Below are 16,676 nucleotides of genomic sequence, written 5' to 3'. Positions count from 1 at the left end.
AGTTTGGAGGAATCACCAAACTGCAAGAGGGAGAATGAGAGTTTGCCAAGAAATTTTGCCCAAATTTAACTCTATTCTTTTATGTACCATGGGATTTTTTACTCCACTGGAACCTTCAAAATAGGCTGGTGAGCCACAGTTAACATCTTATCCAGAAATAGTGTCTGAGGCAATGCAGCACTCTCTCATACTGCACTGAAGTTGCAACTTTGTTATGATTTAAAAGAAATTCAAACTTTCAGCTGATGGTTGAAAGGATGACACCACAAGATGATTTAAGATATCCACCAGTATCAGACTAAAAGCACTGTTGCCTAAAAACCTTTTTTGTAGGCAACGTATACTTTAAATTACAAAACAGAACTTTCCCTTCACACAAAACCAAATAAAAACCTCACTTTACAGGTATCTAATACAATGCCACTGAAGTAGATATTAAATTCTCCCGGAGAAATCACTCCAAAATGATTCCAGCCGCACGGTTGTCATGTGGTCTCAGCGGTCGGGAACCCGACATGGCGGCTGCAGACTGTGTCCAGCACCGCCACAGTCGGCTGGCAGCCATGCTGTGGCGGGCCGGAGGGGGGCTTCCGCGAGGATCGGGGGACTGGTGGCGGGTGTTCAAGGGGGCAGGATTTAGCAGGTCGGGTCCATGCTTGGCCGGCGCCATGTTTTACGCCGCGACCACTGTAGGTCATCGCCGTGAGCATGCACGGCCATGGACCTGGCCATTCTTCAGCAGTTTATGTCATGGGAGCTGTGAGTTTTTAACCAGCGTGCCTGCTAGCCCCTCACCGGTCGCAGGATGGGTGAAGGCTCAACGCCGATTTTTGTGTCAAAAAATGCCACAGTTCCCACGCTGGCGTCAGTGGGAGGGATGGGTCATTCAGAAACAGTTGATTCAAGCCCCAGCTGCCCCTGCATCATGAGGCTCTGCCAGCTCCCCATTGTCTGCACCATGGTGATGCTCCTCAGTGATTGGGATATGCTCTGCAGTACCTCAGCAATGCCCACTGCGACTGGGACAATCTCCGCAGCGCCTTGGCCATTCCCATCTTGGAACAGGACATGTCCCGGTCATGTGAGAGTACCTTCAAGAAATGGGTGTTTATAAATGGGTGTGTATATAAATATCTGTAGTGAGAGTACCTTTAAGAAATGGGTGTTTACTACTGCAGTGATGTCAGCGAGTGGGTGGAGCTGGGCTGTCTGTCAGCTTTTTACTTTTGTTTTAGGCTGTTTGCTGCAGGGTGTGTTTTAGTTTCGTTTTCAGTGTTGGAGCTGAAGCCAGACCAAGCAGGTGTACTGCTGTTCTCTCTGCCATCAAAAGACTATCTCTGGATCATTTGGTGAATTCAGAATTATAAATATTCTCAGTAGTGAAGTTCAGCCTGATTTCTTTCTGTTTTGAAGATTTTTTAAGTCTGATGGATGTTAAAAGGACAGCTTAATCATTACTTAGTGTTGCATTCTTTGGGGGTTGTATTTGAATTGATGGTTGCATTGATGGTTGCTAAGATGTTCACTGTATGTTTCAAAAAGGTTAACTTGAGTTCATAGAATAAACATTGCCTTGCTTTAAAAATTACTTTTACATTTCTGCTGTACCACACCTGTAGAGTGGGCCATATGCTCCCCATACCACAATCTATTAAAAGTTGGGGGTCAGGTGAACTCCCATGATATACTTTGGGGTTCTCTAAACCTGGCGCATAACATCCCGCACAACACATCAAGACTGGTACTGGGTCACATCCCCCAGCGAGTTGGACATTCTGTAGAGGCCCTCAGCCAGGTCCGTCACCGACTGCTCCATGCCTTAGACACCTCCACTAATGCTGTCGACGTTGTGCACCAGACTCTCCACTGTGGTCGCCACCCTTGCAGTGTTGGCCTCAGTGCCATGCATTGCCAGTGACATCTCCTCCGCCCATAGCCTCCAGGACTCCTCCAATCAGCTATGGACCTGCTGTAGTGTCACTGACATCTCCCAGCGACTCCCTAATGCCTCTGTCAGCTCCCGGTATACCTGTTCCATAGGTTCAGCATCTGGCTAGTCCAGTAGACCTCCGACTGCTGTCTCGCCTGGGTGATCCTGCCTCCACCTGATTTAAATCAGCAATTGTGTAGTGCTCACCAGATTGTGCCCACAAGCCTGACTGCTAACGTTTCCACTGAGGTGCATGTAACAGCGCTGGTGGAGGGTGGGATGATAGCTGTGACGTGTCGATCGTGGCATCCTTGGAGCTCTCCTCAGAGGTGGTCTCATGGGAGGCAGGGGGAGAGGGCCACCCCGGATGGGCAGGTGCCGTCAACTGGATGACCAGTGGGAGAACGGACATGTGGTCAGTTGGAGGGATGGGTCAGTCTGTATGGCAATAACAACTCATGTTTGACAGGTCCTCCGGGTGGGGTCATATGTGACCGGTCTGTCCTCAGCCATCCCAGTCACCTCCAGGGTCCGTTCCTCGAAGGTCGTGAGGATTCCTATGTCCGGCACCCTTCTGCCAGTCTGGGCCCTCTGCCAGCGATTGTGGGAGAGCTTCTCCTTGCGAAGACACAGAGAGGCATCGTTAGCCACATACATGGTTAAAAGTGGGGAGGGGGGAGGGGGGGGGTGCGATGGAATGGTTGTGTGAGGTGAAGGAGGTAGGTGACGGGAGGGTTATGGGCCGCATGGAGGGTTTTTTGGGGGGGGGGGTGGATACGCGCATGGGGGTGGAAAAGTCTCGGGGGTGGGGGGGGGGGTGGGTGAGTGATGAGAAGGGCTTTGCTGTCAACTCACCTGCGCTGTCCGGTGTCGGTCGTTGAGCGTCTTGCGGCACTGGAGACCAGTCTTCCTGGTCATGCTTCCCGAGCCGATGGCCCCTGCAATTTGGTCCCAGGCGGCACTTGCTGCCCTGTGGGCTCACCCCTCCGGAATACTCAGGGGACCCTTCTGGCCTCCCGAGGTCCACGTCTCCAAATCTTGCCGCCGGTCTTCTTGGCACCATGAATTTGAGCTCAGGTGGGTTGGCTGTGCAAGTGCTGTTTAAGTGCTGCTTGACCTTGTAATCGAAGGGCTGGCGAGCGTAGGTCCCGGCAAATCGGCTGGCAAGCCTTAGTTTGTGGCATGAAGCCCATGGGACCTCGTTAAGTGGACCAATTAACATTGAATAACATTCCCGGCCTCGCTGGGCCGAGCGCCAGGAAGCTCCCGACAGTTCCCGCTTGCTACCACACTAGATACCTTTTGGAAGAATCTCACCCTCGCAGTCTAACCACACTAAATACAGCTGCTGATGCCACTACCTCCAAATGTGAACACCTTACACCTTCTTACCATCAAAACAATCTAGTCCCTTCCTTTAACCGTTTGACAGCCAGATTGTTGCCAGGCAGACTTCAGAACAGATCACACGACTCCATTCATTTTAAACTAAAATAAAGGCATGGCCAGAATTTTTCCTGCTGTCCACCCAGCAGGATCTTCCGATCTCACCGATGGCACACCTCTGCCGCGCGCTTCCTGGGAGTGAGGGATACATTTAACAGGAAACCCAATTGACAACGGCGGGACCAGAAGATCCCGCTGCCAGCCAATGGTGGGCCATCTCGGTCGCCGCAAAACACAGGATGGGTTGCGTGTAAAATCCACCCACAGTCCCAAAACCTAACAATCCTAGAAAACATAATTGTAATAACCCAAATCCCAGGAATTAAATTTGATCCCACAATGTTCTGACTTAGAATAACTGAGCCAAGATGACAGGTGATAGTGGGAAATAGAACAGGTTGAAAAATGATGAATGGTTCTTCTCGCCTTGTCTGTGTATTTTTAGTTTCACCTCAAGATAATAAGGATGCAGTTTGCCCTTACTCCACATATAGTTGGGATCTTCTGCTTCAAGTCCCATGGCAGGGTCAGTAAATCAGAAGGACTCCCACGTTAAGCAGGTAAACCCAACAAAAAAAAAAAATAAAAAAAAAAAAATTAAATTAAATTAAAAAAAAAAAAAAAAAAAAAAAAAATCGCACAATGCCCAATTAACTAATTATGCAGCCGAGGTGTCACGTTGAATTTTGTGGTGGATTTAGGAAGTCAGCCACCCGCCATCATATCTGACAGCAACTGACCCACTCCCTTGTGGAGGTTGCCCTTCCTCAGAGGGCCCCACTTACTTAATTGTCCATTGCTGGACCCATCACCCTTAACCTCAGCTTCTGATTCACCCATTCCTTTGTATCTTCCAACCTCCCCCATTCCTTCGTGTGCAAGCCATCTGCTGCACGATATACTGCTAGCCCCGAGAGAAAAGAGTGATGCGAATGGCAAAAGCAGAGTCTAGTGGCAGGTAATGAAAAAGATCTCCCACACCAGGTGCATACCAAGTTTGCAGGTTGGGAAACAGAACGGTCTGATTTCCTGTTGATGGATTTCAAGGGAGTGTAAGATTCTGGTCTGGTAGCCTATTAATGAAAATGCTGAAGGGAAGATTGCAACTTGCTTTATTGCTGGACGACTGTCGACTTTTGGCCTCACTGATCCCAGGTGCCACAATTCCTGCCACTGGCAGGACCCGAAAAATTCTGTTCACTCGTGCCACTGTGCATTTGTGTTGCAGGGAGTGAATGTTTCAGTCAATGGATGGGGTGACGATCAAGCAAGTTGATTTGTCCTGGACTGTTTCAAGTTTTTTAAAAATTCGTTCGTGGGATGTGGGCGTTGCTGGCTGACATATCCCTAATTGCCCTTGCGGGGGCAGTTAAGAGTCAACCACATTGCTGTGGGTCTGGAGTCACATATAGGCCAGACCAGGTAAGGATGACAGATTTCCTTCTCTAAAGGACAGTAGTGAACCAGATGGGTTTTTACGACAATCGACAATGGTTCCATGATCATCATTAGACTTTTAATTCCAGATTTTTTTTAAAATTCAAATTTCACCATCTATAGTGGCAGGATTCGAAGTTCCTCGAGTGTTGTTGGAGCTGCACTTATCCAGACACTACTGTCTTGTAACTTGCAGATGATAGACAGACTTTGGGGGAGTTAGGTGGTGGGTTAGTTGCTGCAGAATTGCCAGCCTAGGGCCTGCTTTAGTCACCGCGGTATTAATATGGCAGTTCCAGTTAAGTTTCTGGCTAATCCTTAGGAAATTGGTGGTGGGGGAATTCAACAATGGTAATCGCATTTATTGTCAGGGGGAGATGGTTAAATTCTCTCTTACATACAAGCATCTGATTTAGGAGCACAAGTAGGCCATTCGCCCCTTCCAGCATGCTCCACCATTCAATTAGATTATGGCTGATATGTTGTGGCCTCAACTCTACTTATTCTCTATCCTTTATATTCTTTGACTCTCTGGCCAATCAAGAATCTAACTCAGTCTTAAAAATATTCAATGACCCTGCTCCCTGGGAAGACGACAATTGCACAGACGAACAACCCTCAGAGAAAAAAAATCTCACCTCGATTTTAACCTCTGCCCTCTAGCTCTAGTCTTTCCCACAACGGGATACAGTTAACTGGATGCACACCAGTTGAAGAAGTTAAAACTAACTGTAGCTTTTTTTGTTGGAGAAAATGTATTGACTTAGTTCACAGCCTCACTATTCCAACATCTTAGTGTTCTAGCTACCTTCATTTATAAGTGTACAAAAATCCATCACTATTTAACAACTGCCATTTATACCTCAACAATGTAATTAATAAGACATTAACAGAAATTATCTCTCATCATCCACCCTGTCAATTCCCCTCAGGATCTTGTATGTTTTAATAAGACCTTCTAAACTTCAATGGATACCGGCCCAATCTTTACTCATGTGATAACTCCTTCATCCCAGGAATCAGTCAAGTGAATTTTCTCTGAACTTTTCTGATGCCATTATATCCTTTCTCAAGTAAGGAGACCTACTGTACATTGTACTCGAGATGCGATTTCACCAATTCCATGCACAGTTGCAGCAAGACTTCCCTACTTTTATACGCCATTCCCCTTGCAATAAATGACAACATTCAATTTGCCTTTCCAATCACTTGGTGTACCTGAATGCTAACCTTCTGACTTTGATGTACCAGGAATGTGCGGGGGGTCCTGCAAACCATGTCCATATGTTTTGGGCATGACCGAGGCTGAGGGGTTTCTGGCAGTGGTTTGCTGACGTCACAGCCTGATACAATTTAAGGTGGTCCACAGGGCACATATGGCTGCAGCCCAGATGAGAAGGTTCTTCGAGGGGGTGGAGGATAGGTGTGGGCGCTGTGCGGGGCAGTCCTACGAACCCTGCCCATATGTTTTGGGCATGTCCGAGGGGTTTCTGGCAGGGGTTTGCTGATGTCATGTCAGCGGTCTTAAAAATGAGGGTGGTGCCGAGTCCAGATGTGGTGATCTTTGGTGTGTCGGAAGACCTGAGACCCCAGGGAGTGAGAGAGGCCGATGTCCTGGCAATTGCCTCCCTGGTGGCCTGGAGACGGATCTTATTGGGATGGATGGACTCGGAGCCCCGAAGTTGGGGGTATGGGTTAGCGACATGGCAGGGTTTCTCAAACTCGAGAAAATTAAATTCGCCTTGAGGGGTTCGTTGCAGGGGTTTGCTCGGATGTGGCAGCCGTTCATCGACTTCTTTGAGAAAAATTAAGCTGTCAGCAGTGGGGAGAAGAGGGGGGGGGGGGGAAATGGGAGGTATGGGAGAGACGAGTAAGGACCGGAGAACCAATGGAGGGGTAGTTGGGGAGGGTGTCACTGTTTGTGTAAGCCATGTTGGCTGGGGTTTGTGCTCGGAGAGTTTGTTGGTTATATTGTTGTGTTTTTGTTTTTATTGACATTTGATTTTGAAAATTGTTAAAATTATAAATGCCTCAATAAAATATTTTCTAAAAAAAAATTCATGTACCAGGAAATCCAGATATTTCTCCACATAAATAATATACTGCTTTTCTATTCTTTCTGCAGAAGTGGATGAGGTATCCAAACCCCTTTGAAGACTCTTTAAGTCCTCCTCACAATTTACTCTTCCACCTATCTTTATGTCATCAGCAAATTTAGCAACCATGCATTCAGTCCTTTCATCCAAGTCACTTATATCTCTTCTTGTTGCTGGTCATTGTCTGTCATGTGTGGCTTGCCATTCATCAACCTGAGCCTGAATGTTGTCTATGTCTTGCTACGTATGAGTCATGGACTGCTTCAGTGTCGGAGGGGTTGCGATGATATTAAACCCTGTGATCATTAACGAACATCGCCACTTCGGACCTCATGATGGAGGGAAGGTCATTGATGAAGCAGCTGCGTTAATTTTGCTCAGGTTCCTGGATGTTACATTGAATCCTGCCTTGAAATTGAGGCCAATCATTCTCACTTCACATTTTGAGTTCACCACATTTCCCCACCTTTGGACTGAGGCCAGAAAAAGGTCAGGAGCCGAGTGGCCCTGCTGGAACCCAAACTGAGCATCAGTGAGCAGATTATTGCTATACAAGTGCTGTTTGGTAGCACTGCGGACAACACCCTCCAACACGTTGTTGATTATCAAGAATAGACTGATGAGAAGTCAATTGACCAGATTGAATTTGTCTTGATTTTTGTGGACATGATTTATCTGGGTAACATTCCACGTTGTTGGATAAATGCCAGTTTTGTAGCTGTACTGGAACAATGTGGTTATGGGCCCGGCCAATTCTGGAGCACAAGCCTTCCATATACTGCCAGGTTGTTGTCAGGATCCATATCCTTTGCTGTATCCAGTGCCTTTTACCATTTCTTCACTTCAAATGGAGTGAATCAAATTGGTTGAAGACTGGTAACTGATGGTAGGGACCCCAGGAGCTGGCCACTAAATTGAAGATGATTGCCAATATTTCAGCCTGGTCTTTTGCACTGATGTCGCTGGCTCCCCCACCATTTAGGTTGGAAATGATTCTGATGCCTCCTCCCCTAGTTAGTTGTTTAACCATCCATCATCATTCCCAATTCAATGTGACAGGAGTTGAGAGCATTGATGTCATCCATTGGTTGTGGGATTGCTTAGCTCCATATATTGTACACTACTTCTGCTGTCTAGCATGCATGTGTTCTAGCTTCACCTAATTTTTATGTATGCCTGAAACAGCTCCTGGCATACTCTCCTGCACTCCTCATTGAACCATGGTTGATTCTGTGAGCGAGGGATATACCAAGTCATGAGATTACAGAGTGTGTGGCTGAATACAATTCTGCTGCTGCTGATAGTCCATAAAGTCTCATGGAGGTTTTGGAGGTCAACAAGGAAATCTTAAGAAAATGATGGAGCTTGATGCCTTGCAAAGCAAAGTAAAGACAGACAGACTAGGATTCAAATAACAGTTGGCCTGACCACAGGATGGCCCAAAGTTCTTTACAGTCAATGAAGCACTTTTTGTTTTAAATTGACACTGTTGTAATGCAGCAACTAATTTGCACATGGCAAACTCTCACAAAGACAAATGGGATAATGACCAGATAGATGTTCTTGTGTTGTTGACTGAGGGGTAAATATTGGGCAAACACTGAGGATAATTTCCCTGTTCTTCTTTAACATTATGGTGGAAGTTTTACATCAAGCTGGTAGAATGGACAAGGCTTTGGTTTAATGTCTCATTTGAAGGAAGGTGTTTTCAACAATGCACATCCCTCAGTACTGAACTAGAGAGTGTAGTATTTGGTTTTTGGCTCAAGTCCTGGATTTCCAATCGGTCTATAATAATAATCTTTATTAGTGTCACAAGTAGTCTTACATTAACACTACAATGAAGTTACTGTGAAAATCCCTCAGTGCCACACTAAGACATCTGTTCGGGTGCACTGAGGGAGAATTCAGAATGACCAATTCACCTAATAAGCACATCTTTCGGGGCTTGTGGGAGGAAAACGGAGCACCCGGAGGAAACCCACGCAGACACGGGGAGAATGTGCAGACTCCGCACAGTGACCGAAGCCGGGAATTGAACTCGGGTCCCGAATGCTGTGAAGCAACAGTGCAAGTCACTATGCTACCGTGCCGCCCATGTATACGACTCCAGGCCCATAACAATATGGGTGACAATTAACTGTCCTCTGGAGTTGCCTAGCAAACTACCCTCAGTTGCATTCAAGGTGATTCACTACCTTCTTCTCAAGAGCAATTTGTGGTGGACAATAAATGCTGGCCTTGCCAGTGATCCTGTGAATGAATAAAATAAATATTCCAGTGAAACTTATATGTGAGGTGACCAAATAATTAGTTGAAGACATAGGTTTCAAGAGAGTGAAATAGAGTAATAGAAGGGTTGGCGAGTGTTTCGCGAATATTTCCAAGACGGCGGAAGACTGTTCCACCATAATGAGAGTTGTAGAATATTGCAAAATCAGTTGATTTATTAGTAGCAACAAATAATGACAATTACCAATAGTGTTATTGTTCATGTAGACCATAAGACATAGGAGCAGGACTTCCGGGTGCGGCTATGCAGAGCTAGGTCGCATATTCGGTAGCTCCCGCTTGGAACGGACTTTTGGGCTCTTTTGCAGGGCCCCCACGGCATTTGTTTGACATTTCCCGGTGTGGCAAGAGGACTGCAACACTTCCCTGATGGTGTCCCCCAGGAGTGTTGTGTCTTTTGGCTGCCAGGCCCGGCAGAAGCAGTGGAAGATTTGGCTGCAACAGGATAAACAGCATTTGCAGCAGTTTGCAGCATGCAAGCGGGGGAAGGGCAAGCTTAAAGCTGCAAACAGTCCTGAGGACCTTTATCAAAAGTGAATTCTAACAGCAGAGGGAACAACTGTGAAAAGATCTCACCAGGGCCAATGACAAAGCGGGGACGAGGCTTCCGGTGGCAGCCATGGAGGAGTAGGTCACGCATTCGGCAGCTCCCGTCTGGAACGGACTCTCAGACCTTTTTCAGGAGTTTCCACGGACATTTTGGGGCAGATTGGTGAAGCGAACACTGCCAAAAGGATTCCCTCTCGAGACTTTTGGGCTCTTTTCAGGGCCCCCAAGGGCACTTTTTCGACGTTTCCCGGTGTGGGAAGGAGTTAATAATAGCTCCCCATCAGTATATGGCTTTAACTAGGAGCGGGGTGACAAAAAAGGTGGTGGTGCACAGGAAGGGGGTGAAGTTTGGCATGTTGCAGCCGGCGCGATTGTGGGTTACCTACAAGGATCGGCACCATTATTTTGAGTCTCCGGAGGAGGCGTGGGCCTTTGGTCAGGCCGAGAAGCTGGACACAGACTGAGGGTCGGGATGGGCGATTGGGGACTGCGGTGGATATGTTATGCCTATTTTTGGTTCGGGGCGGGGCCTTTGCATTGTTTTGGGTTTCTTTTTCTCTGTGTTTTTCTCTTTCGGGTTTGGGAGGGTGGATGGGGCGGGTTGGGCACTGTTTTGGTTGGTGGCGGGGCCTGGTAGGTGGAGAGCGCGGGATTTTTTTCCCGCGCCGAAGACTGGGGGGGGGGGGGGAAGCGAGGATTGTTTCCCGTGCTTAGAATGGAGGGGGAGAGCCTGTGAATGGGGAGCGGAGAGGAGGGTGTGCCACACAATGGGAGGAGTCGAAGGGAAAGCGGGAGTGGCCGGGGTCAGCTGACTTGCGGAAGTGCAATGGGGGGGCGTAAACCAGCTAGGATGGGTCCTAGCCGGGGGGGGGGGGGGGGGGGGAGAAATCGAGTTGCTGCTGCTAAGATCAAGGAGGAGCTGGAGCGAGTGGGGTGGGTCAAGACGGGGGTATGCCGCGGTGGGGAACGGGCCGGGTGTGGGGTGCGGGCGCATGGCTGGCCGAGGAGGGTTAATGGCTAGTCGGAGGGGGGCGGGTAGCCCCCTAATCCGGCTGATAACCTGGAATGTAAGGGGACTGAATGGGCCGGTTAAGCGGGCCCGCGTGTTCGCGCACCTGAAGGGGCTCAAGGCAGATGTGGTTATGCTCCAGGAGACGCACCTGAAGGTGGCAGACCAGGTAAGACTGAGGAAAGGGTGGGTAGGTCAGGTGTTTCACTCGGGGCTAGATGCCAAAAATCGAGGGGTGGCGATCTCGGTGGGAAAGAAGGTGTTATTCGAGGCGTCGAGCATTGTGGCAGATAATGGCGGTAGGTACATAATGGTAAGTGGTAAGTTGCAGGGAGAGAGGGTGGTACTGGTCAATGTGTATGCTCCGAACTGGGATGATGCGGGTTTTATGCGGCGTATGTTGGGTCGGATCCCAGACTTGGAAGTGGGGGCCCTGATAATGGGGGGAGACTTTAACACGGTGTTGGATCCTGCACTGGATCGCTCCAGGTCTAGGACGGGTAGGAAGCCGGTGGCGGCTAGAGTGCTGAGGGGATTTATGGACCAAATGGGAGGGGTGGACCCTTGGAGATTTGCAAGGCCGGGGGCTAGGGAATTTTCATTCTTCTCACATGTCCACGAGGCTTATTCTCGAATCGACTTTTTCATTTTGAGTAGGCGCTGATAGCGAGAGTAGAGGATACCGAGTATTCAGCAATAGCCATTTCGGACCACGCCCCGCATTGGGTGGACTTGGAGATGGGGGAGGAGAGGGACCAGCGCCCGCTGTGGCGTTGGAGGTGGGGCTGTTGGACGAGGAGGTGAGCGAGCGGGTCCGAGGAAGTATAGAGAGGTACTTGGAGACCAACGACAACGGGGAGGTCCGAGTGGGGATGGTATGGGAGGCACTGAAGGCGGTGGTGAGGGGAGAGCCTGGTGGGGGATCTCCATCAGGGCCCACAAGGAGCGGAGGGAGCGGGGGGAGAGGGAGAGGCTGGTGGGGGAGATGGTGAGGGTAGACAGGAGGTATGCGGAAGAACCTGAAGAAGGATTGTTGAGGAAGAGGCGCAGCCTCCAGGCCGAATTCAACCTGGTGACCACCAGGTAGGCGGAGGTGCAGTGGAGGAAGGCCCAGGGGGCGGTCTACGAGTATGGGGAAAAGGCAAGCCGGATGCTGGCGCATTAGCTTCGGAAGCGGGACGCAGCTAGGGATATCGGGGGAGTTAAGGACAGGGGAGGGAGCGTGGTGCGGAGTGGGGTTGGCATCAATGGGGTCTTCAGGGACTTTTACGAGGAATTGTACCGATCCGAGCCCCCATGGGAGGAGGGAGGGATGGGCCATTTCCTGGATCAATTGAGGTTTCCAAAGGTGGAAGAGGGACTGGTGGCGGGACTGGGGGCCCCGATTGGGCTGGAGGAGCTGATCAAAGGGATAGGAAGCATGCAGGCGGGGAAGGCACCGGGGCCGGACGGTTTCCCCGGTCGAGTTCTATAAAAAATATATGGACCTGTTGGGCCCGCTGTTAGTTAGGACCTTTAATGAGGCAAGGGAGGGGGGGGGCTTTACCCCCGACGATATCCCGGGCACTGATCTCCTTGATCCTGAAGCGGGACAAGGATCCCCTGCAATGTGGGTCTTACAGACCGATTTCCTTGCTAAATGTAGATGCTGAGGTGCTGGCGAAGGTCTTAGCCACGAGGATTGAGGATTGTGTGCCGCAGATCATCCATGAAGACCAGACGGGGTTTGTGAAGGGGAGACAGTTGAACGCGAATGTGCGGAGGCTTTTGAACGTTATCATGATGCCGGCGAGAGAGGGGGATGCGGAGATAGTGGTGGCGATGGACGCTGAGAAAGCCTTCGATAGGGTAGAGTGGGGGTACCTGTGGGAGGTGCTGAAGAGGTTCGGGTTTGGGGAGGGGTTTGTCAGGTGGGTTAGGCTGCTGTACGAAGTCCCGATGGCGAGTGTGGCCACAAATAGGAGGACGTCCGAGTACGTTCGGTTGCACCGAGGGACAAGACAGGGGTGTCCCCTGTCCCCCCTGCTCTTCGCACTGGCGATTGAACCCCTGGCTATGGCACTGAGAGAGTAGAGGAACTGGAGGGGGTTGGTGCGGGGTGGGGAGGAGCACAGGGTGTCGCTTTATGCGGACGACCTGCTGCTGTATGTGGCAGACCCGGTGGGAGGAATGCCAGAGGTAATGAGGATGCTTAGGGAATTCGGGGACTTTTCGGGGTACAAGCTCAATATGGGGAAGAGCGAGCTGTTCGTAGTTCAGCTAGGGGACCAGTAGAGGGGGATTGGCGAGCTCCCACTAAAAAGGGCGGAGAGGAGTTTCAGATATTTGGGGGTCCAGGTGGCCAGGAGCTGGGGGGCCCTGCATAGGCTTAACTTTACAAGGCTGGTGGAGCAAATGGAGGTGGTGTTCAACAGGTGGGACGCGTTGCCTCTGTCCCTGGTGGGTAGGGTGCAGGCACTCAAATTGACGGTGCTCCTAAGGTTTTTGTTCCTGTTCCAGTGCCTCCCCGTGTTTATCCTAAAGGCTTTTTTCAGGCGGGTTAACAGGAGTATAATGGGGGTTGTGTGGGCGCGAGGGACTCCGAGGGTGAGAAGGGTGTTCCTGGAGCGGAGTAGAGATAGGGGGGGGCTGGCGCTGCCCAACCTCTGTGGGTACTACTGGGCCGCCAATGCGACAATGGTGCGCAAGTGGGTGATGGAGGGGGAGAGGGCTGCATGGAAAAGGCTGGAGACGGCGTCCTGTGTGGGTACGAGTCTGGGGGCGCTGGCAACGGCGCTGCTGCCGCTCCCTCCGAGGAGGTATACCACGAGCCCGGTGGTGGTGGCGGCCCTCAAAATTTGGGGGCAGTGGAGGCGGCATGGGGGGGAAGTTAGGGCCTTGGCGTGGACCCCATTACGGGGGAACCACCGGTTCGCCCCAGGAAGAACAGGTGGAGGGTTTTCGGGGTGGCACAGGGCAGGCATACGAATGTTAGGGGACCTGTTTGTGGACGGGAAGTTCGCGAGCTTGGGTGAGCTGGAGGAGAAGTACAGGCTCCCCCCGGGGAACACCTTCAGGTACTTACAGGTAAGGGCGTTTGCCAGACGGCAGGTGGTGGAATTCCCACGGCTACTGCCACACACAGTACAGGACAGGGTGCTCTTGGGGGGGTGGGTGGGATTGGGGAAGATCTCGGAAACTTACCAGGTGATGCAGGAGGAGGAGGAGGCCTCGGTGGTGGAGTTGAAAGGTAAGTGGGAGGAGGAGTTGGGAGAGGAGATCGAAGAGGGGACGTGGGCAGATGCCTTAGGGAGGGTGAACTTTTCCCCTTCATGCGCGAGGCTCAGCCTCATACAGTTTAAGGTGCTGCACAGGGCACACATGACCGGGACAAGGATGAGCAGGTTCTTTGGGGTTGAGGACAGGTGTGTTAGGTGCTCATGGAGCCCAGCAAATCACACCCATATGTTCTGGGCATGCCCAGCGCTGGACGAATTTTGGAAGGGCGTAGCGAGGACGATGTCGAGGGTGGTAGGATCCAGAGTCAAACCGGGCTGGGGGCTCGCAATATTTGGGGTGGCAGAGGAGCCGGGAGTGCAGGAGGCGAAAGAGGCTGAAATTCTGGCCATTGCGTCCCTGGTAGCCCGGCGGAGGACTCTCCTTCAGTGGAAAGATACGAGGCCCCCAAGTGTGGAATCCTGGATCAGCGATATGGCAGGGTTCATTAAATTGGACAGGGTGAAATTCGCCTTGAGAGGGTCGGTACAAGGGTTATTTGGGCGGTGGCAACCGTTCTTAAGACTTTCTGGCAGAACGCTAGACATTGGTCAATGGCAGCAGCAGCTCGGGGGGTGGGGGGGGTTTACTTTATTTTTGTTTATGTTATTTACACTGGAAGGGTCTGAGGGGGTGTATACACCTGTTGTCTTAAGTCGGGGTGTTAATGTTAATTTATTATTTAGGTACGGGGGGGGGGGGGGGGGGTTGCTTTTTTAGATTGTGTTTTGTACTTACCCCTGTTGGGTTCTTTTTTCTTTCTCATTTTGTTATTGATATTTTATGAAAACCTTTAATAAAAATTATCTTAAAAAAAGACATAGGAGCAGAATTAGGCCACTCGGCCCATTGAGTCTGCTCCACCATTCAATCATGGCTGATATTTTCTCATCCCCAGTTTCCTGCCTTCTCCCCATAACCCTTAATCCCCTTATTAATCAAGAACTTATCTATCTCTGTCTTAAAGACATTCAGTGATTTGGCCTCCACAGCCTTCTGTGGCAAAAAGTTCCACATGATTCACCACCCTCTGGCTGAAGAAATTCCTCCTCATCTCTGTTTTACAGGATCGTCCCTTTAATCTCAGATGGTGTCCTCTGGTTCTAGTTTTTCCTACAAGTGGAAACATCCTCTCCACGTCCACTCTATCCAGGCCTCGCAGTATCCTGTAAGTTTTAATAAGATCCCCCCTCAGCCTTCTAAACTCCGAGTACAGATCCAGAGTCCTCAAACTTTCCTCATACGACAAGTTCTTCATTCCAGGGACCATTCTTGTGAACCTCCTCTGATTCTTTCCAAGGTGAGCAGATCCTTTCTTAGATACGGGGACCAAAACTGCTCACAATACTCCAAATGGGGTCTGACCAGAGCCTTATACAGCCTCAGAAGTACATCCCTGGTCTTGTATTCTCACCCGCATGACATAAATGCTAACATTGCATTTGCCTTAACTGCCAACTGAACCTGCACATTAACCTTAAGAGAATCGTGAACAAGGACTCCCAAGTCCCTTTATGCTTCTGATTTCCTAAGTATTTCCCCATTTAGAAAATAGTCTATGCCTAAATTCCTCCTTCCAAAGTGCATAACCTCACACTTTTCCACATTGTATTTCATTTGCCACTTCATTGCCCACTCTCCTAGCTTGTCCAAATCCTTCTGCAGCCCCCTTGCTTCCTCAATACTACCTGTCCCTCTACAGATCTTTGTATCATCTCCAAACTTAGCAACAGTGCCTTCAGTTCTTTCTTCCAGATCATTAATGTATATTGTGAAAAGTTGTGGTCCCAGCACAGGCCTCTGAGGCACACCACTAGTCATCGGCTGCTATCCTGAAAAAGATCCCTTTATTCCCACACTCTGCCTTCTGCCAGTCAGCCAATCTTGTATCCATGCCAGGATCTTACCCTTAACACCATGGGCTTTGAACTTGTTTAACAATCTCCTATGCGGCACCTTGTCAAAGACCTTCTGGAAATCTAAATAAATCACGTCCACTGGTTCTCCTTTGTCTAACTTCCTTGTTACCTCCTCAAAGAACTCTAACAGATTTGTCAGACACGACCTCCCTTTGACAAAGCCGTGCTGACTCAGTCCAATTTTACCATGCACTTCACGATTTAATCTTTAATAAGACTCTAAAATCTTACCAATGACTGAAGTCAGGCTAACCGGCCTATAATTTCCCATCTTCTGCCTCCCTCCCTTCTTGAACAGTGGTGTTACATTAGCCACTTTCCAGTCCTCTGGGACTGTTCCTGCGTCCAATGATTCCTTTTTTAAAAAATATATTTATTCAAGTTTTTCAACAAGTTTTCAACAAACACCCCCAACAAAAAGAAAGCGACAAGAACACAAGTAGAAATTATACATTGGATTTCCCCCATATACCGTAACCCCCCATGTAACAGAAAAAAGCACAAATAGGAAAAAAAAAACACCTTAACCCAAACACCACCCCAAGAGAACCCCCCCCCCCCCCCCCCCCCCCGCGGCTGCTGCTGCTGACCTCCTCCTAACGCTCCACGAGATAGTCTAGGAACGGTTGCCACCTGACGAACCCCTGCACAGACCCTCGCAAGGCAAACTTTATCCTCTCCAGCTTGATGAACCCTGCCATGTCATTGATCCAAGCTTCCACACTAGGGGGCTTCACATCCTT

General features: G+C 49.7%; 1 protein-coding gene across 7 annotated transcripts in view; it reads right to left on the bottom strand.

The window, feature by feature from the left end:
- Positions 1 to 16,676, bottom strand: part of skap2 (src kinase associated phosphoprotein 2) — a 1,200,731-nt gene that overhangs the window by 234,984 nt on the left and 949,071 nt on the right. The window lies entirely within an intron of this gene.

The sequence above is a fragment of the Scyliorhinus torazame genome, chromosome 6 (genome assembly GCF_047496885.1).
Source record: "Scyliorhinus torazame isolate Kashiwa2021f chromosome 6, sScyTor2.1, whole genome shotgun sequence".
NCBI classification, from domain to species: domain Eukaryota; kingdom Metazoa; phylum Chordata; class Chondrichthyes; order Carcharhiniformes; family Scyliorhinidae; genus Scyliorhinus; species Scyliorhinus torazame.
This window is presented reverse-complemented; position numbering and strand designations above follow the sequence as displayed.